This window comes from Neophocaena asiaeorientalis, unplaced genomic scaffold (assembly GCF_003031525.2).
Source record: "Neophocaena asiaeorientalis asiaeorientalis breed wild unplaced genomic scaffold, Neophocaena_asiaeorientalis_V1.1 scaffold131, whole genome shotgun sequence".
Taxonomy (NCBI): Eukaryota; Metazoa; Chordata; class Mammalia; order Artiodactyla; family Phocoenidae; genus Neophocaena; species Neophocaena asiaeorientalis.
Window position 1 is genome coordinate 1,933,006 of NW_020173201.1, and position 24,596 is coordinate 1,957,601.

Sequence of the window (24,596 nt, forward strand, 5' to 3'; positions counted from 1 at the left end):
AAAGGACCCAGGGCGTTTAGAGAAATGTCTGCATCTAGGGCAGAGACAGAGTAAGTACAAGATGAGCCTAGAACTTTTTTTAATGTCAGAAAGTAAGGAAATAAAAGTATAAAAATAAAAAAAAATGATGGGGGCATCTCACAAAGGTAAAGGAGCCAGTTTAAAGGGTCGCCCACTGGCTAAATCTGAGACAGTTTGAGCACCAAAATTATTAAGTACAGTGATAAATTATAAATTGTTGAAAAAGTAGGACTTCATATATCCTTACTGATCATAAATTGACAAATAGATGAACAGATAGTGTAGACTGCTGAGTCCTGGATGGTAATGTGGAGGGAATGCTGGAGTTGGAACCATGAGCATGTTGTAGCCATGGTAGTAAAGTTCAGATCAGGCAAGGGTCACCAGTGGATGCTAAATCTAGGGGGACATTTTGATGAGGGACAAGATATTTGCATGGTCTTAAAGTGTCTCCCCACAGATTACTTATTAGATGTAAGGGAAAAAATAATAATTTTTCTTGGGAGAAATTGGACAGCACCTTGGCTGGGTGATCAAAATTTATATCGCCAGGGAGGGGCACATAGACTTCACATGCCTTCAGCTATGACACCAGGAGAAGGAAACTGTGTAGTTTTCTGCCTGATAATGCATAGGCTGAATTGAATCATGAGGAAATGTCAGACAAGTCAAAATGGTAATGTTTTATTAATATAAAAAAAGGGGAGGACTATATTCTTCTAAAGTGTCAGTGTCATAAAAGATAAAAAAGAGCTGTGTGTCGCAGATTAATGGCAGCTAAATATAATACCTTACCCTGGACTGGATTCTGAATTGGAGGAAAAAGAAATGCTATAAAACGCATTATTGGGTTAATTGAATAGGGCAGTCAATTAAAGTGTTGTATCGTTATTAAATTTACTGAGATCAATAACAACATTATGGTTTTGTAAGAATATCCCTATTCTTAGGAAATAAATTCTGAAGTTTTTAGAGCCATGATGTATGAAACTTATCTCCACGTGGCTCAGAAACAGAAAAATGTTAAGTGAGGAACTTCCCTGGCGGTCCAGTGGTTAAGACTCCGACCTTCCACGGCAGGGGGCACGGGTTCGATCCCTGGTCAGGGACCTAGGATAATGCATGCCGTGCGGCCAAAAAAAAAGCTTAAAAAACAAATGTTGAGTGAATGTGTGTGTCTGTAGAGAGAGAGAGTGAATGATTAAGTATGTACGTTAAATGTTATTAGCAGGTGAACACGGATAAAGAGTACATGGCAGTCTTTGTACTATTATTATTCTACAACTTTTCTCTAAATTTGAAATTATTTTCAAAAAAGAGAGAGAGAGAGAGAGAGAGAAATAAAGCCCAGCAACTATAACTATGACTTAAAGAGAAAAGGAGGGTATGTGGAAAAGATACATGTGTTTCTTAACTAACTTGGTATGGATTTTCTACCCTCTGTGTTGTCTCTGGTAAATAAACGTTTAATCCTATGGCAGTGTCTTTGTCATTCAGGAGGCAAAGCCGTTTCTATATCTGTTGCTTAAGACACTATATCTAGTGGAAGAAGAAATAATAATACTGCTTTTCAAATTGAAACCATTATATCATTTGGTGCCGTGGAAGAGTTTGGAATAAGGAGTCACAGAAGTGGTTCGAATTCCTCCTCTGATGCTTGCTGGCTGGATGATCACTGGAAAGTTCCCTAACCTTTGGGAAATTTGGCTGCTGCATTTTAAGATAATACTTGCCTAGTCTCAATATCTTACAGCTCAAATGAGAAAATGCATGTGAAATCTCTTTGTAAATAATGATGATTTCTTCTACAAACATTAAATTACTATTAATAGTTTTAGTTAAAGAAGAAAATTGGCTTAGACCAAGGTAGAGACTTTCCTTAATTCAGGTGGCTTTTTTTTCCTTTTAAATGTCAAGATTGATTATACGAGAGAGTTTCTTTCCGCTTGGACCCTCGGTTCCTTCTGGTTGCCTCCTTTCTAATTTCCTGCCTTTATTATTCCAGGCAAAGCTGCAGTGACCGAAGGAGTTGTGGATTTTCTGAATTTCAAGAACAGTGAAGTAGGAGATAGCAGAGAGTGTATAAAAGAACACGTAAGTCAAACTCAGTGTTTCATCCATTCTCAAACATCTTATGGATCTGAAGTTCCTCAGGATCTCTCCTGCTTTGTTCTGAGATTGTGCGTGAGGCTCTGAAGGATGGAGGGATCTTTGAGGTCTTCAGCTTGCCCCAGGTCAAAATCAGCCAAGGAAAGGCCAGTGTGGTTTGGGGAAGGAAGGAGAAAGGATTGAAGAGGCCAGCTTCCTCATTGGAAGAGGAAGGCAACACAGGCCAGGGTGGGAGAAATGCGTAAAACAAAGGGCACAGGAAACAGTCTGCCTGAGTCACTGGAAATGACAGAAAAGGGCCCTGCCAGATCTGAAGTTACATAAACCAGGGAGGAAGGCTCCAGGGAGGCCTGGGGGAGTCATTTCCTTTACTCTGGAATTGCTTTTGATTGAGACTCCTTATCTGGGAAGATTACAGGTATTAGGTCTTCCCCTTCTCTGGAGTTGAAGAGTCTAGGCCAGTGCTTCTCAGAGAATCAATCTGAGATGAGATGAAGAGCTTGTCCTAGAACATAAGCCTGGAAACTTCTTCACTGAGAAAGTCTTGCTACCAAAAGTAAAATTCAGCTGAATTAAACAGTGTTCTTAATGTTGATAGTTGATTTCCATTCTGGAACATAATTACTATGCCCATGTATATATCCAAACAATACATTGCCTAGTTTTACTTGTTTTTAGGCTTGATAAGAATGGTATATTGCATGTAATATTCTGCAGCTTTCATTTTTTTTTTCACTCAGTTGAATTAAGATTCATTTGTTACATTAATGGTACTAAATTAATTTTTATTGTTAAATAAAATTCTGTTCTGAAAATCTATCATAGTTTATCTGTTGCTCCATTTCCTTCCAACATGTGGTATTTTGTTGCCGTTCTAGTGAGTATAAAACAGTATATCATGTGGTCTTAATTTACATTTTCCTAATTAATGGTGAGATTGAGCATCTTTTTTTTTTTAAGTGTCCTTTGGAGAACAGCATTTATGACTTTAATGTAGAGAAACTTTTCAGTCTTTTCTTGCATGGCTAGTGCAGTTTTGTTTGTTTCTGTTTTTTTTTTTTTTTTTTGGTTTTTGAAATGTGTTCTAACAGTCTCTCTTTTAACTATGTTGCAATTTCATTGCAAACCTTCATTCTCTTTGAAGTTTTTGTTGATTTGTGTTCTCATTCGGTATTTTTTCTCTGTTCATTTGGAAATTATGCATTTTCTTTCTATTCTTCTAATGATTACCCTGAAAGTACACTGTGTACATTTAATAGTTTTAAAGTCAATCAGTAGTTAAGGTCTTCTTATCCCCTTCCAGAATAATACAAAACTCATAGGACACCTAATGAAGACTGTGTTCTTCTGTACTTATGTGTTCTTTTCATCAGTTCTGTTATATGTTTCACCATACAAATTAGACAATTGTTAGTATAGATAGTATTTGTTTCACTTTATCTCTGTGTTTACTATATCTTGCTTCTCTTCCCTTCTTCTATCCTTTGCCTTTTCTCTGGTGAGATTTGCCTTCTTTAGAATTTTCTTTCCTTAAAATCTTTTGGTGGTAACTTCTCTCAGTTTTGATTTATGTTAGAATGTCTTTATTTCACTCTCAGAGTTCTTAGCTGACAGTTATTTTTCTCCCAGCATTGTGAGTGTATAATATACCATTCCACTGTCTTATGGCTTTCAGTTTTGCTGTTAAATCTGTTAATCTTTCATTTGCCATTCTTTAGTAGATGATTTGGCTTACTTATTTGTTGTTGGATTACTGCAGTTTCACCACAACATGTTTATGTACAGCTTCCTGTTTATATTTGTTGTGATTTATGTATCTGTGAGTTCATATCATTCATCAGCTCTGAAAATTTCTCAGCTATTAATGCTTTGAATACTGTCTCTCCTACATTTTCTCTGTTGTCTCCTTCTGGTTTTGATTAAATAGATGTTAGGACTTCTCTTTATTCTTCATGTCTTTTAATTCATATTGGATATCTTCTTCCTTGTCTTTCTCTGCTTCATTTGGGTAATTTCTTAAGATTTAGCTTTCAGTCCAGTAATTCTCTCTTCAGCTATGTTGAATCTTTTATTTAACCCATCCACTGAGTTTTTAATTTCAGTGATTATATTTCTTCATTTCTAAAGGTTCTTCTGCTGCTGCAAACCTGTGTGAATATTTTTTTGATGGTGTCTTTTTGCTTACTCATTTTCTTTTTACTCCATCTTTCATCTCTTTAAATAGCACCAAACTGAGCTATTTCATATTCTGTATTTGATAATGCCAGTATCTGAAATCTTTGGTGGTCTAAATCTGTTTCTGTGGCTTGTTTCCTAGTGTGCATGGTGAATTTTAATTATGTATTTGTTTGATAATTATATCTTATTTGATATAAATTTTATTGGCTTTTTTGATAATTATATCTTGGAATCTTGAGATCTTACTTTGTGAAATTTGTGTTTGTACTAGGAGCCAGGAGGATGCTACAGGACCAGGACCACTTTTGTTCCCTTTGGAATTCCTGGTTTCAGGTTGGGCTTTCCCCACCTGGCTGAAAGCTAAAGGTCTAGATGCCCTGTTCATTTCATTGCTGGTATTTGTAGTTGTCTCCAGGGTGACTGCTGCTCTCTTCTTTGCTCAGGTTTCAGTGCACTGTTCTTACCATAACCTCTTGGGATTTGTTTCTCTACCTGGAGCTACCCAATGTGTTAGAAAGTTTTTTTTTTTTTTTTTGCGGTACACGGGCCTCTCACTGTTGTGGCCTCTCCCTTTTGCGGAGCACAGGCTCCGGACGCGCATGCTCAGCGGCCATTGCCCACGGGCCCAGTTGCTCTGCGGCATGTGGGATCTTCCCGGACCGGGACACGAACCCGCGTCCCCTGCATCAGCAGGCAGACTCTCAACCACTGCACCACCAGGGAAGCCCTATCAATTTTCTTAAATCCTTTAAACTTTACATGGTAAATTACTTTATTTCACCAAGGGACTGGAAAATAATGAAATACTGATCTCTTTGAAAGCCAGGTAAACCACATCTGTATTCATATCACATACTCTGTCCTTCCACTTTTGCCTGGGTTCTATTTCTAGCTGATCCATTGAATATTTACTTCTTGGAAGTTGGAAGAAGACAGTATTCACTACTTTTAGAATAACTCATAAGAACAGAGTTCTAGTCTATTTTCTGTTAAAGTGTCATTTTTCTTTCTGTCCGGTATCTTAGATAATGTGGATCTCTGCCTGCAGATGGAGAGTAGAGAAAATAGATGTTTGCTGTTGTGAATAAGGGGCATCATCTCTGTAAACTCCATGACCTTACATTCTATATCCCCTTAATGGACATAGAGAGCAGCTTGAAGTTTTTGGTCTATAAAATGTTAACTTGCCTTGTGCTTTGGCACATGAAAAAAAAATTATTTCAAAATAGATGTCAACTGAGAATGCTGATTTAATAGTTTTTTAGTCATTCTGCAGCAGAAACATCACCTGTAGGCAATCATACCTTTTCAGAGGCTACACAGATTTGACAGGGGTGTGTGGATTAGGATTTTGTGATGACAGTGATATGTTAGGAATGTTTCTAATCTTCAAAATCTTTGTAGGTTACAGGTTGGATTTTTGTAATACTAGTGTAATCCTAGAAAAAGCAGGCAGGGAAAACATTCCCAGGGAATGCTGAGCTCTGTGACTAGAGATTCTTTGAGGAACTGCCTTCTGTTGGACCCATACTTACACTTGGAAGATATAAATACCAGATAATTCTGTGGCTTTTCCTCCCTTGGATAACAAATTCTAATGAGTGGTTACTTACTCTGTGTCCTCATATGCTTGGGTTATTGGCTGGCAGTTCAGGTACTACTGCTGGTTTGGCTTAGTTAGCTGAGCAGTCTAGAAACTTCAGCTGGAGAGCTGGGAAAGAGATGAAGTAGAACTGGAGAAGTTTACCAGGTAAAGCCAGTGGTTCCTGAGGAGGCCCTGCCCGGCCTTCTAGTCTGGAGAGCCATCATTCACAAGTGCACACTGCATGGGTCTGATTACCACCACCCCCAGTTCTGTGGCCTGGGTCAGGCAGTTCATTTGGTAGAGCAAGAACTGGTCCTTTGAGCCTCCCAGTTTTCCTCTTTTAACTGTAAATATGTATTCCCTTGAAGGTTGTGATTTGGGTCATTAGCTTGATTTTAACACAGTTCACCTGAGTGCAGTTTCTTTCCTGCTGCAAAATTGTGGCTCTGGTCGTATCAAAAGGGTGCAGAGGGACAGCCCAAGAACGTGGTCTTTCAGGTGTCCTTTTCAGTTAGGCCGTCAAAACTGGGGCCTTGGCAGACATTGTCGAGACGAGTGACCATAAATCTGAGTTTGGTCACCAGGCCCCGTCACGTGATCCAGAGCTGTGTTTTGTTTCACACGCTCCCTGGGTCTCATGAGCTATGGTCCTGATCGTGCTCCTCTAGATGAAGAACAGTTACCTCTCTCAGGCTCGGCACCGGAATACTTGGCCATTTGTAACATTTTCCTGCTTTCTCACGTGGCATCGTAAATTTGTGTATTTCTAAAGAAGGTTTTGAAAAGTAAGATTGTTTTAAAAACCTTCTCCTCCAACCTGCCTTCCCTGTTGCTCACCAAGTTCGCATCTGAATGCTTGTTGTCACGCCCTTTGTCTGATGCCTGCAAACATGCTCACAAAAATAATTTTTATTTGCCTTTGTCTCAGTCCGGGTGTTCGGGGTGGGAAGCACGGCATAGAGGGAGCCGTATGAGGTTCATCGGTAGCCGGAACACCTGGCTTCAAGTTGAATGTCTGTTTACAGGCTGTTCGGCTTTGGTTAATCACTGAGCTTTTCTGTGTTTTAGTTTTCCCACCTAATCTATTCATATGCTGGAGCAATTGGTTCTCAAATGTTTTGGTGTAAGGACCCTTTATACTCTTAAAAATGACTGAGGGACCCAAAGAGCTTTGCTTGTATGAGTTGTAGCTAGCATTCTATGGCAGGCAGAGAAATAGCCCCCAAAGATGTCTATATTCCTAATCCCCAGAACAGATGCATATGTTACTTTACATGGCAAAAGAGACTGTATGTGTGATCATTAAGGATCTCGAGGTGAGGAGACTATCCTAGATTATCCAAGTGGACTCAGGTGTAATCAAATGAGTCCTTTTGAGGGAGGCAGTGATCTCCGAGAGACAGCAGTGAGAGGTGGCTTGAAGCGAGATCTTAGTTCCCGGCCCAGGAATTGAACCTGGGTAGCCTGGATGAAAAGCAGAATCCTAGCTGCTGGTCCACCAGGGGCTAGAGGCTAGAAGCAAAATTCTCCTGGCCCTTTCCCCCATTGAAAAATGCATTTCTCAAGGAGGCAAAAATTGTAAAAACAGGTAAAAAGTTTATTATTAGAGACATAGCGCAACAACAAGTGGGACAGCACGCAGAGAAACAAGTTTGTTTAGTTAAGACAGAAGCAAGGCAGAGATGCACACCCGGAGAGAAAGGGTGTGGGCGTCCGTCCTAATAAGGAGTAGCGCAGTGAAGAGGCGGTGAAGTCACTTATATAGGTCAGTTCTTCCGGATCTTTGTTTACCTTTGGCCAATTATCTGGTTTCTTTTTCCACCTGACCCGCCCTAGCCTCCCCAACATGCGTGCACAACTTTTTTCCAAGATGGATTCCAGCCCAGAGGCTTGTGGGGGGCCTTGGCATCACATATTATGGGGTGGTGCCCCCTCCTTTCTGACCCCCGAAGAGCCTTTCTGAGCAGGTACAGTGTCTCCTTGGCCCCAAGGAGGGAAATATGTGACCTGTTGATCCTTTACGCAAACAAGGGTTAGCCCCTCTCTGTCCCTGCCATGACTGTTACCTTAAAGCAGGGGTCCCCAGCCCCCCGGGCCGCACAGCAGGAGGTGAGCTGCGGGCGAGCGATGCTTCACCTGCTGCTCCGCCTTCCTCCCCATCGTGGCCTCCAGAAGCTGGAAAAGGCAAGGGACACATTCTCCCCTGCTTCAGGAGGAACTCAGCCCTGCTAATGTCTTCATTTTAGCCCTGGAAGGCCCGTTTTTAGACTTCTGACCTCCAGAACTATAATTTGTGTCATTTTAAGCTACCTATTTGTAGTGATTTGTTATAGCAGCAATAGGAAAATAATGCAAATATTTTGTTAGAAATTAAAAGTGAGAAATTTTAAAAATATTAATTTATTTTAAAATAATAAATGATCACAGGTTAGCATAAATTACTTTTTTGGGGGGAAAATAACTATTTTCCAACTATTAGTGAGAAGACTACCACTGCTGTACATTTTTATAAATCTCTTTTAATGTCTGGCTTCATAGAAAGTACCTGGATTCTCGAATTAGCTTCTGCATTCAGTCTGTTGTGGCATAATGTGTCATGTACCCTCTGAAAAACTCCCCCGATACTCACAGAGAAAGAACATTAGAAAGGCAAATATCATCTTAATATTATTATAAAAAATAGTTTTGGCCTCATGGATTACCTAGAAGATAGGCCTCTTGGGGGGACCCCACTTGGAGAACTTCTGGGCTAGAACATAGCCACATGGCCACACCTAGCTGCAAGAGAGTCTGTGAATTGCTTCTTATTCTAGGGGCCAATTTTAAAAACTGAGGGTTCTGTTATTAAGGAAGAAAGGGAGAATGGATATTAAGAGACATTTTGAAATTTCAGATTCTTTTTTTTATGTATTATTTTATTTTATTTTATTTTTTTGAGCGTGTTGGGTCTTTGTTGCTGCCCGCGGGCTTTCTCTAGTTGCAGCGAGTGGGGGCTACTCTTCGTTGCGGTGCACGGGCTTCTCATTGCAGTGGCTTCTCTTGTTGCACAGCACAGGCTCTAGGTGTGCGGGCTTCAGTAGTTGTGGCACGTGGGCTCAGTAGTTGTGGCTCGCCGGCTCTAGAGCGCAGGCTCAGTAGTTGTGGTGCACGGGCTTAGTTGCTCTGCGGCATGTGGGATCATCCTGGACCAGGGCTCGAACCTGTGTCCCCCGCATTGGCAGGCAGATTCTTAACCACTGCGCCACCAGGGAAGCCCTCAAATTCTTATTATATCAAAGTTTGGTACCCATGGTGGGTAGACAATTGCCAAAATGTTGGTTTCCCTTCTCCTTGTCCTCACATTAGCTAGGAAAAATGGGCATTTCACTTAGACTGCATCCTTTAGAAATACCTATGAAAGGGACTTCCCTGGCGGTGCAGTGGTTAAGAATCTGCCTGCCAGTGCAGGGGACATGGGTTCGTGCCCTGATCTGGGAAGATCCCACATGCCACGGAGCAACTAAGCCCGTGCGCCACAACTACTGAGCCTGTGTTCTAGAGCCCACGAGCCACAACTGCTGAGCCCGCGTGCCACAACTACTGAAGCCTGAGTGCCTAGAGCCTGTGCTCTGCAATGAGAAGCCACCGCAATGAGAAGCCCCTGGATTGCAACAAAGAGTAGCCCCCGCTCGCCGCAACTAGAGAAAGCCCACGCAGCAACGAAGACCCAACCCAGCCAAAAATAAATAAATTAATTAAAAAAAAAAAAAAAGAAAGAAATACCTATGATGGAACACAGTGGCATATAGGTGGAGTCATAACTGCAGAGAATTGCATTTTTAGCATTTGTAGGTTAATTATATGAAATATCTTTTGTTTGGTGCTCACAGGCAGCTTTTTGATGTCATGTTTGGGTCTTTTGAACTTAACAATGTGCTTCCTTTCCTTGGGTAGGAGTACAGTTGGAAGTGAAATGTGATTTCAGCCCAGCTTTGATTCATAGTTGTTCTTTATGGGCTTGAAAGTACAAGGGGAGTGACATTTCCTCTTGGTCATTTTGTAAACAGTTCCCACTTCTCCCTGGCAGCATCCTGTTGCTGAAGAATAACCCAGTTCCAATTTACGATGTGAAAGAGCAGTTAGGAATATTTGTGCTAAAGAGCTTATAGTTTAAAAAAATGTATATAAATACAATAAAACTGTTGGGGCTTAAGTGGCATGATTTGGAGCTTAATATAAAGCTTAATACTGATCTCATTTATTGATGGTATGCATTTAATGCATTTTTAGTGCTATCCTCATCTTTAAATCAATTATTGTAATAGCTTTTGGGTGAATGAGGACTTAGGAGATATTTTAACGTCCCACATATGGTTATTTCAGCCTCTGAGGTGGGAGAAGCCTTTGTGTCTTTCACAGCGTTGATTGTCTGTTTTCTGACTGAACTGATTGAGAAGGGAGTTTTGGGTTTGGGATGGGAGTGGGTTGGAGAAGAAGCAGAGAAGGTAAATTTAGAGGCTCAAGCACTTGGGGAAAACGTGTGCCTGGTTGGAGGCCACGCTGGGGTGAGTACTGTGGACAAGAAGAATGTCGCCTGCCATTTTATTAAACAAAGGATGTTGTGGCCATAAAGCCATTGGCCACTGCAGCTGCCCAGACCTCGTACCCTGAGGGGAACTCAGGATGGAAAAACACAGGCTGCCAGCCATCAAGCCACCAGCCACCAGGGTGCAGTTACCACCATGGTGCACCCTGAAGGGAATTCAGGATGCAAAAGAATAGGAACTGGCCCTAGATAGTCAAGATGCATATCAAAGGAATGATTTCAATAAGCCCAGACTCTTGCATCTTCCTCATGTGTAAATTAACCTGAGATGTCTGATTTTTGTGATTAGTGTAATCTTTTGATGTTCAACTAGAATTTTTTTTTTTTTTCAGTAAAAATTCCTGTATCTTCTGGCTCCTCCCTTGCCTCTTTGAACGAGTTCCTCAGAGCTATCTGCGAGGCTGCCATCCCGGGCTATAGTCCTCAGTAAGGTTTCTGGATAAAACATAATTCTCAACTTTTAGGCTGTGCATTTTTTTTCAGTTGATAGTACTCTGGGGGCCAGAGAGGGTCATTGCAGTGTCTGGTGACCTTTCTGAACTGGAGCTGAGAAGGGCTGTTTTCCTCACTTTGCTGTCTTCCCCAGAGGCCCCTGAAAACCACCCAGTGGTTGCCAGTTTCTGTAGTACCTTGTGGTATACAGTGTTACCAGGAATTGGGTTGAAACCCTGGTTAACACAGAGAGTGCAAACAATTTTTTGTAACCTGAACTTGCGGGACCGAGACCTGCCAGTACTAAGCATCCTGCATCTGGGGAGCTCAAAGTTTTTAGCAACTAGCATCGTAATGGTAGCACTTATTACCCATATATGAGCATAATAGAAAAATTGTAAGCAAAACTGGTGAGAAGGGTATCCCTATTAGTTTTTGAATATATTTCACATCCTCACCTGGTGACTCTCCCAGCTGGCTGCCCCTGAGAAGCGTGGCTGCCCGTGGTGCCCGTCCCTCTTTAGGGGGTTTACGCTCATGTCCACTCCACGTATCACCCTGGTCTGCCTTGGGGTGGCAGAGGTCAAGGTGCTGGTTAAGAGAAAGTCTTGGTTAAAAGCCATGTGGTCATTCATTGCAGCAGCTAGTGATTTTGCAAACATGGGCTAGAATAGTTTCTGATACTTTAAAATAAGCCCAAAACAACTGTTTTAAGATTGCGAAACAGTGAGTGTGTTGATTTGTCAGTTCCTGCATTTACTAATCACTGAATGTAAACAATTTCTCTGTGTAAGAGGCTCCACTAGTGCAGGGCCAAGAGCAGTGCCTTATTGTATTTTCTCATCAGCTCTTTAGTGGGCCTGGAGACTTCCTGGCCTCTTGGCTGGCTCAGGAGGCATTTCAGGATTGTAGCCAGCACTCCTAGGCCTTCAGACACAGGTCATTGCCTTTTGCACAGACGGCCCCAGGGTGTTTTGGAAGCCATGTGTGACTTTAAGGAAAAGATTAGAGTCTCTCTGGAAAGAGGCAGAAGCATGTATACGAACTAGCTGCTTTGGGGAATTTTTTTATTCTCTCGCTCTCAGTTCTTCCTGATTTCCCGGCTGAGTCCCACAGCAGCTTTTGCACATGCCTACTTCCTTTATGAATTCCTGGCCTCCCCCCATGTAGGAGTTGTTCCACGTGTGGATGTATTTCTGGTGTATCCGTGGGGAGGAAGGCGATCTCCGCGTCTTACTCTTCCGCCATCTTCAAGGTCCCCCTGGGGAATTTTTTTATTCTCTCGCTCTCAGTTCTTCCTGATTTCCCGGCTGAGTCCCACAGCAGCTTTTGCACATGCCTACTTCCTTTATGAATTCCTGGCCTCCCCCCGAGCCCAGCTCATGGCACATGCCCTCGGAAGCAAGTCTCGGAGAAAGAGCCTGCCCTCTCCCTTCTTCCTCTCCACCAGTCTAGCTGCCGTTTTCCCGGCAAGCGTCATGCTGGGCTGGTCCTGAGCTTCATCGTGTGTGGGCACATCTTATCTCTTATTCCCTCACACATCTCCTTTTGTCCTGCCCTCCCCTCTGTCCGGTGCCCAAGCATCCTGCTGTTACATTTAGAACCTTGTGGTACAATTCTTGAAATGCACCAACTGTCTCATGCCTCCATGGGTGTCTTTCATGTTGAGACCCATTCATTCCCTCAAGGGCCCGCTTCACACATTGTAATCTGATAGTCGTGCCTTGAATATTCACAGAGCATTTGTTGACCACCTACTGTGTGCATGGGAGCTGGGGTGCAGATGCCGGGAGATACAGAGATGGGTCGGACTGTTTGTGCTATTGGTAGAGAAGGGGAGAGAAATGTGGGAACAAACAGAGATTACTCCTAATAAAAACATGAACCAGCTATAGTGAGGACCCAAGGGGAGAGGGAGCACCTGTGCCCTGGAAGATGTGGAAGTGGGCCCCCGGGACAGGAGGAGAGGGTCATACCAGCCATCAGCCAGAAGCCAGTGGGGGTTTCCTATGTCTCTCTTTGCTGATGGCATTTCACTGTGACTAGTGTAGAGCAGAGGGACACCTCTATAACTAAAAGATCTCTAATGGTGGATTTGGTTCACTGTGGCAGGTGGTTGGAAAGAAACATTGAGGGCTGTAGATATCCCTAAAGTAACACATGGGCAGGTGCCAATTCTCTGTATCTCTGGGGCCAGGCTTTGCCCTAAGAAGATAAGCAGTCCTTGGTATGGTTTCTCAGCGCTGGAGGGCTTCCTTATATTCTTCTGCTCTAAGAATTTGTTGGTTACATACTCATTGCTCAACAGCTCAGATACTTAGATGCCCTATTTCTGTGGAAAGGCCTCAAATACTAAGTCTCAGGATGAGGCTAAATCACAAGGTCCTCCCAGTCCAAACCAGATCGTGTTTTAAGTTTCAGTGGACCTTTGACTTTTTATTCATGGATGGTACTTATCTCAGTTTGTAATTGTGTGTGTGTGTAAATACCTCTCTACTCTTAAGTTATTTTAAAGACAAGAACTATTGCTTTCTCTTCAACCTTTTGTCCATACTGCCTGCACTGGGCTTGGTCTATAATAAGGAAAGAATGAACAGGACAGACACCCATCCAGAGAAGTGAACTTCTCTGTCAACAGTGGTTTGCACAGCACAGTCTGAGAATAGATAACTGACTTTTTTTAAGTTGAGGTATGGTTGATGTACAAGATTATGTAAGTTTCAGGTGTACAACATAGTGATTCACAAATTTTAAGGATTATGCTCCATTTGTAGTTATTATAAAATATTGGCTATATTCCCTGTGTTGTACAATATACTTGTAGCCTATTTTATACCTAAGAGTTTGTACCTCTTAATCCCCTACCTTATATCTTGCCCCTGCCCCCTTCCCTCTCCCCACTGGTAACCACTAGTATGTTCTCTATATCTGTGAGTCTGTTTCTTTTTTCTTTTTCTTTCTTTTTAATTTTGGATAACAGACTTTTAATTTGGTCAAGGAAAAAGGGCAGAAGAAAGTCATCATTTACCAAAGTCCCTTCCAGCAGATGGTGTTTGCAAAACCGAAAAGGTCTTTTCAAAATAGAATGTGCTTTGATGGAACAGATCTATATCCGGGTTGTAGTAGCGTTTATATGAATCTGTACATGTGATAAAATTTTATAGAACTGTATGCAAAAAAAGGAGACAGGAACTGTACATGTAAAAACTAATGAAATCTGAACAAGGTCTGTAGTTTAGTTAACAGTATTGTACCAGTGTCAAGTTCTTGCTTTTGATACTTATATTGTGGTTATGTAAGATAAGAGGGGAATACATGGGAGCTTTCCACTGTTTTTGCAACTTCTGTGTGAGTCTAAAATTATTTCAGGAATTCCCTGGTGGTCCAGTGGTTAGGACTCCGCACTTTCCCTGTCAAGGGCACGGGTTCAATCCCTAGTTGGGGAACTAACCATAGATGTGTGGCGTGGCCAAAAAAAAAATTTTTTTTTTCAGAATCAAAGGTTAAAAGAAAAATACAATGAGATACCACTACATACCTATAGCTAAAAAAAAAAAAAAAAAAAAAAAAAAGGCAAATGAAACAAAAATAGATATTACCAAGTGCTGACAAAGATACAGAACAACTTGAACTCTCTTGCATTGCTGGTGGGAATGTAAAATGGTACAGCCACTTTGGAAAACATGTAGTTTTTTACAAAGTTAAATATATACTTACCATACAAAATAGCACTTTCATTCCTAGGTATTTACCCAGGAGGAGTGACCTCTGTTCACACAGAAACCTGTAGGCTAATATTTGCAACAGCTTTATTTTTTAAATATTTATTTATTTTGGCTGTACCTTACTGCTTGCGAGATCTTAATTCCCCTACTAGGGATTGAACCCGGGCCCTCTGCAGTGAAAGTGCAGGGTCCTAACCACTGGACCGCCAGGGAATACCCAGCAACAGCTTTATTTCTAACTGCCCATAACTGGAAAAAACTCACATGTCCTTCAACAAGTGAGTGGATAAACAAACTGGACATCAATGGACTATTAGTACTAACAAAGAACAAACACAACTCTCTGGATGAATCTCAAATGCATTATGTTATGTGAAAGAAGCCAAAAAGGTACATTCTGTATGATTCAAAAGGGTACTTACTGTATGATTCCATTCGTATGACATTCTGGAAAAGACAAAAGTATAGGGTTAGAAAACAGATCAATGGTTGCCTGGGGCTGGGAATGGGGGAGAAGATTGACTTACAAAGGGCATAGGGAACTTTTTGGAATGTATGAAATAGTCTGTATCTCAGTTATGGTGATGATTACATGACTATATGTTTTGGTAAAAACTCATAGAACTGTTACCTAAAAATGACAAGTTATTGCATGTAAATTATACCCCAGTAAATCTGACTTTAAGATGAAAACACAACCACCAACAAAAATGAATAATTAATGATGTTCTTTGGCTTAAATACCCATGAAGAATTCAGTGTCTGTTACTTGTCCATGATTTGTAAGGATTTGTGAAGTCATTGGGTATATAAGATGTCTCGTTCAAACACAGGAGTGTAGCCTCTTCAGTACTTTGACCTCTCATTGAGCAATGGAAATAACTATCACCATAGAAATGGATGCTCTAATCTTTTTAAACAGAATGCTGCTGGGAGATTAAAACAAAAGCTTCTGGTTCTTGCTTTAGCGGATGCAGTCTTTAGTATGTGAATATTTAATCAGATGTCACTCTGTCTCCTCTCCTGGCTTCTTTGCCATTAAAACAGTCATTAATGGAGTAGACTTCTGTTTTGGATTGTTTTAAATCTCAGCCATAACAACTGTGCTGTGACTTTTTTTTTTTTTTCCCTTAGAACGGATGAGAAAATATCCTATTGGGGAAACCCAATGTTTTGATTTGATGGGAGGAAGGAAGGCTAACTTCAGCACTACAGCCAGTATAATTTAAATATAACTCACAAATGTCTACAGCAGGAACTAGAAGATTCAGACTGTAAATTCAATGCCCTGGAGCTCTGAAGCAGTGTCTCTTGATAACCACCATCCTTTGTAAATCGAAGTCAAAATTTGAGTTTTAAAATAATTTATTTATTTTATTTATTTATTTTTGGCTGCGTTGGGTCTTCGTTGCTGCGTGCGGGCTTTCTCTAGTTGTGGTGAGTGGGGGCTACTCTTTGCTGGGGTGCGCGGGCTTCTCACTGCGGTGGCTTCTCTTGTTGCGGAGCACAGGCTCTAGGCGCGTGGGCTTCAGTAGTTGTGGCACGCAGGCTCTAGGGTGCAGGCTCAGTAGTTGAGGCTCACGGGCCCAGTTGCTCCACGGCATGGGATCTTCCCAGGCCAGGGCTCGAACCTGTGTCCCCTGCATTGGCAGGCGGATTCTTAACCACTGCACCGCCAGGGAAGTCTCCTCAAAATTTGATTTTGAAGGAGGATTTAACTATGAACTGTTAACTGTGATTTGTGAGGTTGAAGGATATAACATCTACCTTTAGGGAATAGATAGCTGGATAATGCATGTGAGGTTACAACAGTCTTTTCCCAGCAGAAGACTCCTTGTTAATTTAAAACCAAGGTTTACTAGATTGGCTTGGATTAAATGCGATCCAGTGGTCTTTTTCAGCTGAGCAAACACTTAATCGTTAACCACATGTTATGCGTGTTATGAGGGGTTGGGTTTGCACAGGCAAGTAAGCCTCAAGCCCTGTTTTTAAGGAGCTCACCATCCAGCAGGGTTGACAGAGCTCTGTGCAGCCCCCTTAAGGTCAGCTGCAGGGGAGACCCCTAAGGAGGAGGCCCTGACCTGGGATGCATCACTTGAGTTGGGCCTTGGTGTGTAAGGAGGCTTTTGTTTGGTCCTGAAAGAGAGCGCCCAATTTTTCAGGCAGGAGGAGACAAGTGCTGTATGAAAGCTTTTGTGATCAGGGAATCATGACATTGAAATGGGGCAAAGAATTTCTTCCCTTCCTCCCCAACTAAATAAGTGTTAAAGTAAAAGCAATATATATATATATATATATAAAACGTATACAGTAAATATTCAGATTATCAGGAAAGATATAAAATTATAAGTAATTTACCCCCTCTATTAGTTTCTATTGCTGGTATAATTAATTACCACAATGTCAGTGTTATGAAACGACACAAATTTATTATCTTAATGCTTCTGCAAGTCAGAAGCCCAGCATGGGTCTCACTGGGTTAAAATCAACATGTCCGAGGCTTTTGCCCTTTCCTGGCTTCAAGAGGCTGCCAGTGTTCTTTGGCCCATGGCCTCTTCCTCCATCTTCTCTCCGACCATTTTTTTGTAGTCAAATCCAGGAAAGGGTCTCTGATTTTAAGGACCCATGTGATTAGACTGGGGCCACCTGGATAATCCGGGCTACTCTTCCCATGTCAATATCCTTAATTTATCACATCTGCAAAGCTCCTTTTGCTGTGTAAGGTAACATAGTCACAGGTTCTGGGGGGGTTAGGATGTGGACGGGGGGCCGTTATTTTGCCTACCACATCCTCCCACCCTTATTCCTTTTGTCCTTCCCACTGGTAAATTATTTGGATACCAAAGCTAGCATATATGTAATATATATTTATTTATCTATGTTTATTTAAGTTTTTAATCCCATGTTTGATCATACTATGTAAAGCTATACCTTAAAGCACTTTCCTTTTATTAGCATTCACTGAGCTACCTGTCTTGTTGTAAGTGCTGTAATTGGATTCTAGTTAGTAGCTGTTACTTTATTTTGAAGGTCACAAATAATGATGGAGTGACCATCATTGGACATACATTGACATTCTTTTCCACACATGTCCTTAAGGAAAATACACTGAACTGCTGGAATTAGAGTAGATGTGGGTTGTTAGTTCTGAAAGAAGATTTTGAGAAATTAATAAAAGGGAAAAGGAATGCATAATACTGAAGAAAGTAAGCTCTTTAAAAGCCTTAAAGAAAGAAGCGAGCATTTGTTTATGGTTTATTATGTGCCAGTCACTGTGCCAGAGGGTGACTTCCTTTTTTTCACGTGATATTCCACTGTGGTACCGAGAGAGCGGTTGTTAACCCCAATCTGCCGCTGAGGGAAGTGAGCAGTAGAAGCTCGTGTAACTTGCCCCAGGTTGCAGCTCTAGGGTTCACATCACCCTTCCTCCCTCAGGGACAATGGGGACCTCTTAAAGTTATATCCCCTACATCTCAGTCCTCCAGTGTGGGCAGCATACCCAAATGGTGACCCTTTTGATACCCTTAGATTGTTTAGCTCTTTGAATATTTGAGGTGCCCTCATAGGCATTATTTTCACTTAACAGAAGGTCTCACAGAACGAGTGGCTTTTAACGAGTTTTAAATGGAGCACTGCTAGCGCACAGCACCCTCGGGGGCGTCACGCGTTGTGGCCGGTGGCTCTGGCTGGGCAGCTGGGTCTGCAGCGAGTGGGTGAGTCCACCTTCAGCCAGCCCTCCGCGAGTCGTCCCTGACGGGCTCTGTCTTGGGGGATGACGTGGGCCTCGTCCGTCCCAGGCTGAGCTGGGGCTCACGGTAACCAGGGCAGCTGCTGGTCTGGAGGCCTTGTCACAACAGAAGTTCTCCTGGCACTGGTCGCTCTGGGATGTTTGCGTGTTGGTGTTTGAAGCTCCTGAAGCCCCTAGATGAGGCCATTTAGGGGTGCTTCTTCAGAAGAGCTTCCACACACCAGGTGCCTATAGTTGCTGCCTTGGTCTGGCCTGGCAGGCCCAGCGGTGGCTGGTAGGTGGTGATTACCAGGCTGCTGGCTGTTAGCCGCCTCATTCTGGAAGAGGGCAAGGGGGTTGGAGTCCACGGTAAACTGACCTGGATGCAGTGGTGGTTTTGCCACCGGGATCATAAAAATCAGGGTGCTATGTACTGTTCAGGGTGCACGGGTGACTTCGACGGCTCAGGCCTTATTCCACTTGCTCTCGTACAGAAGTGTGTGCAAAATTGTGTGTATTGCTTCTCCAGAGTGAATGGTGGTTGATTAAAGGGTGTCAGAACCGCCTGCTTTTTAGCCTGTTTAGCTCGGCTCTAGCTGGCCTGGGCCCAGGGCCTCTGTGTTCCTGGGCTTCTGTCGCTTAGAATAGCTGCATGGCAGCACAGAGACAAGGGGCTGTTTGTGTGAATTCAGACCAGTGGCAGCTGCAAGAAAGGAGAGTGATAAAGTCCTTCTGTTTTCCTTTCACTGAACTCTAAGGGCTACTTTAGGATTTTTATAACATTACAGCGTTCCTTAGGAAAGCTTGACTTGGAGCATTTATTCTAAGGATTTTAGGGATCTTTTGTGAGGGGAGGTGCTGTCTGTCAGAAGGACCATCTGACAGGGATGGAACTGTTGGCTGGACCTAGCTACCATCGGGCTGTGTGATCTTGTGCCAGTCACTCCCCTTCTCTGGTCCTGTGAGCCAGGGAGCTGGGACTAGATCAGCCAAGTGATTCGCACTCAGTACCAGCACTTTGGGTACTGGTACACTGGTACTAGGACCCTGGGTCCCAAATGACATACTTTGCTGAGGATTTGGAGCCCAACAGAGCTGCTTCTGATTCCTGGGTCGCAGCACTTATTAGCTCTGTGAGCCCAAGCAAGTGACTTCACCTCCTCGGCCTCCGTGATCAGATGGGGATAAAGTCACTTGGATCATGGGGTGGTCGCCAAGATTCAGTTCAGTTAAATGAGGTGCTGCGCAAGGAGAGCACTTTGCCAAGTGGCTGGCTCCTGGTTAGGGTGCAGCTAAGTGTGGCCGCCGTTAACTGTAAGCTGCGTGGTATGAGGGCCTTGCAGCACCCCTTTACTTCTTGTCATAGAGCGAGTGCCTCCCGTTAGCCTTAATTACAGTGAAAAAGATTCTGATAACTGTGGACCAGTGGGAAGTCCTTTCTTCCAGGGTTCTCTGTTCTTTCCTGTTACTTTAATTTGCTCCTTGAGGAGTTAGTGACCGACCTGTGGGGTCTGAGGAGTGGGTGGGCTCTGCTTACTGGGCTTCCCTTTAGGAATGATTCTATAACATGAAACAAAGCTAAAAACAAACATGGTCCAAGGGACTTCCCTGGTGGCCCAGTGGTTAAGACTCTGTGCTTCCACTGCGGCGGGTGAGGGTTCGATCCCTGGTCGGGGAACTAAGATCCTGTATGCCGAGTGGCGACGCCAAAAAAAAAAAAAAAAAGTGGTCCAGATGGCTCAACTTGGGGCTTCTCAGTTTGGAACTTTGTTATTTCAACATGGCTTTTTCATGGTTCCTAATTTTTGTTATTAGAAGACAAATTTATGAGGCGTAGACGATGCAGAGGAAAAATGCAACTCTTTGTTTTCCTTGAGAGAGAGTACAGGGATGTGTAAGGAGGAAGGCTTAACCTCTTCCCAAATATGTATTGAACTCTGCTATTTTTAAGACATTTGGAGATGCAAAAATGAATTCAACTGATGTAGTCCTTGTCGCCATAGAGATTGGTTTATTGGAGCAGGGCAGCCATTAAATTATAGAAATAATGATTTAATTATAGTTGTGGTGGCGCTAGGAGAAATACTGTGTATAATTATTGTGCAGTGTAGGATCGCATGTGATAGGGAGATCAGAACATCACCCTGGGGCAGTGGCTTCTAGCTTGAGATCTGAAGGATGAGAGGGGAGTGTGCCAGGGGAGATGAGTGCGTCTCTCCAGACAGAAGGAACACATGGGCAAAGGCAGAAGGGAGCTAGGCTCCTTAGAGCGACTGCAGGAAGGCCAAGGTAGCTCAGAGGCCAGCAAGCTCTGGGGACAGAGGGATATGGATCATTCAGAGAGGTTGGCGGGGGCTGGACATCCAGGATCCAGAATTTTTTTTTTAATTTAGTATTTATTTTATATTGGAATATAGTTGATTTACAATGTTGTGTTAGTTTCAGGTGCATAGCAAAGTAACTCAGTTATACATATATACATATCCATTCTCCCTCAGATTCCCTTTCCATATAGGTCGTTACAGAATATTAAGTAGAGTTCCTTGTGCTATATAGTAGGTCCCCATTGATTATCTATTTTTTATATATATAGTAGTGTGTATATGTTAACAGGATCCAGATTTTATTCCAAAGAGCAGTGGGAAGGATTGAGCTAGAAAAGGGCCTTGATGCAATTTCATATGTGTTTTTAAGAGATCACTCTGGTTTCTTAGTGGAGCTTAGATTTGGGGGCTAGGAGCATAAAAAATAATGGGGAGACCAGTTTGGAGGCTTCTGCAGCCATCCAGGTTTATTATGACGGCCTGTTTCTCAAGTGTGGAATGGAGATTAATATTTAGGAGGTACAGTGCACAGGACCACCAGATTGACAGGCTGGGAGATGTGAGGGAGGGGAAGGAGCCCAGCTCAGTTCCAGTCCCGAGCAACTGGAAGAACTGTGGTACCATCTGAGCAGATAGAAAATTTGGGGGGATTGTGGTTTGGGCGGGGATGGAGATCTGCTGGACACACTCCTTCTTCTTTGGGGATGTGTTCCCCCCTAGATGTTGTGTTGCTTGCCCCCCATCCCCCTCAGGCCTCTGCTCAGATGGCCCCTTGTTAGGGAAACCTTTGCGGACCACGCAGTGGTCCTCCCCACTGCACCTTTCACCGTCTGACAAATTGTCTATTTTCTTATTTCTTTAGAGTGTATATCCTCTTAGGAGGGTGTGCGCTCCTTAAAGGCAGGAATTTTTGTTTGTTTTATTCTCTGCTGTGTCTATAGCACCTAGAACAATGCCTGGCGTGTAGAAAGCCCTCAATAAGTACTCCTTGAATGAATCATGAGTTTGATTTTCATTCTGGTTTTAATATCCTTTTCAAACGTGAGTGACTTTTAATTAACCTGAGGCTAGAAAGAGGCGTAGCGACACTGTTCATTTGACATATCAAGTCTTTTTTTTGTTTGTTTAGGCAGGATGAGTAGAAAAGTGTGATTTTCTTCTTTTTTTTTTGCTTTTTAATTTCTGTGTTAGAAATGATAGAAGAGGGCAGTTATGAAAATATTTGAATATCACATCTTTTAAAATTCTTTACAGATCAGTATAAACATGTAGCCCTCCATCTGATATATTGTTCAGATTTGGGGCTAAATTACAGCACATTGTAATTCCTCTGAGCTAATTATTTTTCTGGGAGCGGTCATTGACTTTTTGATTGCATCTTTTTAATTGCCAGGGAAGGGTATGGAGGTTAGGATCCAAACTCCCTTAAAGTAGAAATCTGAGGGCAGCACAGGAAAAAAACCTTTTGTCAGAGATATTGCTGGATCCCTGGGTCTCTACACAGCCAGTAATTTGAAAGTACTAGTAGTTCATAAATGGTTTCCTGAAATCTTTTTTACTTTGGGTTCTAAATCAATTGCTATCACTTGTAAACAGGATCTATACTTGTGAAAGAGAAGGCTGTATATGTAAATAAATGGTTATGGGTACAGCTGTTGAAGTCACACCTCTGTTTGAATCCCACCCCCTCCCCTCCCCCCAATCACTTACTAGCTTGTGACTTTGTGCAAGTTACTTAACCTCTTTCTTTAAAATGGGTATTACCAAAATTGTTTTATTATTTGAGGGGTTAGGGGAAGACAGATATTCATTATTGTTACCATTTATAAGCTTAACATAATTGATGGTATTACTAAATGGGATTTAAATGTAGACGTATCTTAAAGAGAACTGTGTTAGAGGGTATAATTGGCTCACTCCAGTGTTCCCCAAACTTGCCTGAACATAAGAATCGCCTCGAAGTGCTTGTTAAAAATATAGATTCTCTGGCAGCACCCAGATTTACTGACTTAAGTCTCCAGAGGAGGGGCCAGGGAATCTTGCAAAGTAGGTAGGGTGATGACACATCCTGGATTTTGTGAGACTGTCCTTGCTTCCAGATATTCTGCTTGGTAGGTTCTAGACGTGTGTTTATACTTGTCAGATTATATCCCAGTTTTTAGACAGGTAATATGTCACCGTTTATATAGGCCACCTTATTCAGAATCTTCTCTCTAATCAAAGCAGACATAACATGCTTCTGGCTTCCCAGGAACATGAGAGGATTTATAGCTACAGCACAACAGTGTTGGTGTAAGTTACTCAGCTTTCTTGGCTTTCTTTCTCTTTACAAAACCTATCTGATTTTAGTAATCTGCTCTGTGAAATATACTCAGGGACACCGTCAAGTATCTTGATGGCCTTCTGTCCTCCTGAGTCTCTAAGGCGTCAGTTACTCCAGGCTGTCAGAGTGGCAGTGACCGTGGACGCAGTGACTCTGCAGGGGGGCGAACCCCAAGCTTTGTTCATTGAAGGCCAAGCCTGCAGAGCTGCTCTTTCCTCCTCTGAGAGCTGGGAACCAGGAAGGAACGTTTCACTCCCCTGCACTTAGGACAGCCTGTTCTTAATCAGCTGTTATGGAAAAACAGCATTTTGTTGTTTTCACACAAGCCTGCAAGTTCATTTCCCTTCTCTGGCCCAGGCAGTAACTAGTCATGTTCCCATCAGTGACAAAGGAAGATGAACATCTAAAACTTTTTATTCTGAAAGCTGAGCTTTCTGCAGACATCACAAGTGGAGTTCACACCTCTTTGAGGAATACAGGATTCTCATTGTCTCTAAGGCGGTACCTCACCATGCCAGGTGGGGCTAGGGGTAGCTGTTTTTTCATATAAGTCTATGAAGATTTAAAGAATTTCCTCCAGCAGCCATTTTTCATATGGTTTCATACTGATAGTTTATTTCAGGTTGGACTTAATGGTATCTTTCTCTTTATATTATCGTGGGAGAAATTGATTTATGGTGCGAATCTCACTTGGGTGATAAGTTCATTTTCTGACCTGCGACGAATCAATCTACTTTTTGGAGCTCTTGTTAAAGTGGAACAGTTGATGTGCGTTTGTAAATTTGCACATTTTTACTTTCTTAGCAAAGCCTGTGAGGTCTGGAGGGCATCCACCTAAATACATTTAAAGCTGAGGATCTGGATATTGAAATGGAAGGCATTCCTTCCTTTCTTTTCTGCCCCAGTATTCTCACATGACAAAACTTTGCGCGGTATTAAGTACCAGAATCCTGAAATTTTAGTGAATTTAAGAACAACTCACTCAGAAACTGTTGTGAAATGCGGGCAGATATTTGTCATCCTGTGGGCGGACCTAAAGGACTGAACCTTCCCGGTATTAAAGGCAGGAGGCGGGTCTGTGTGCAGGTGAGTTTGTCGCCTTCTTCTGTCACGTGGGCAGATAGCAGGAAGCAGGAGGAAGCAGGCCCTCAGTGGGGACTCCCCTCGACTCCCTCAGGAGCTCAGCTATGGGATGAGTCTGGGCCTGCATCTTTCTTTCCCAACTTCTCTTGCTGTTCTGGCTTTTTTTTTCTTTTGTCATCTGAAAATCATCTTTGTGTGGGGAGAGGCTGGAGGTGGAAATTTAAGAGTCTTCTTTTTACAAGGAGTAGAGATGATTACCCAGGTAAGTGGTGTTCTGATCAGTCATAGCCACAGATTGATACCTTGTCAGGTGAGCTGCCTCTTGGGGAGGGGGGAGTTTGTGGAAGGACAGCCAGGCAGCTGGGCACTCCGGTCCTGTTGACAGGGAAGAGGCAAGGCCCGCGCCAGGCATTTCTAAAGTGCAAATACAGCACGTAGTAAAGACACCATCTTGGTCCACAAAGCAAGACCTCTGGTTAAACAAACTAAAAGCCATCCAACCAA

At 42.6% G+C, this 24,596-nt stretch overlaps 1 protein-coding gene across 6 annotated transcripts in view; it reads left to right on the top strand.

Annotated features, from left to right (window-relative positions):
- The window catches only part of SGMS1 (sphingomyelin synthase 1), a 280,487-nt gene that overhangs the window by 89,706 nt on the left and 166,185 nt on the right, over positions 1–24,596 (top strand). For 5 of the 6 annotated variants that reach the window (XM_024744803.1, XM_024744799.1, XM_024744800.1 and 2 more), the window contains one exon: positions 2,027–2,115. The gene's annotated coding sequence lies outside the window, so the exon portion shown is untranslated. Of the gene's footprint in view, positions 1–2,026; positions 2,116–24,179; positions 24,355–24,596 lie in introns of those variants that run through there. The other variant, XM_024744804.1, reaches the window with a different exon arrangement.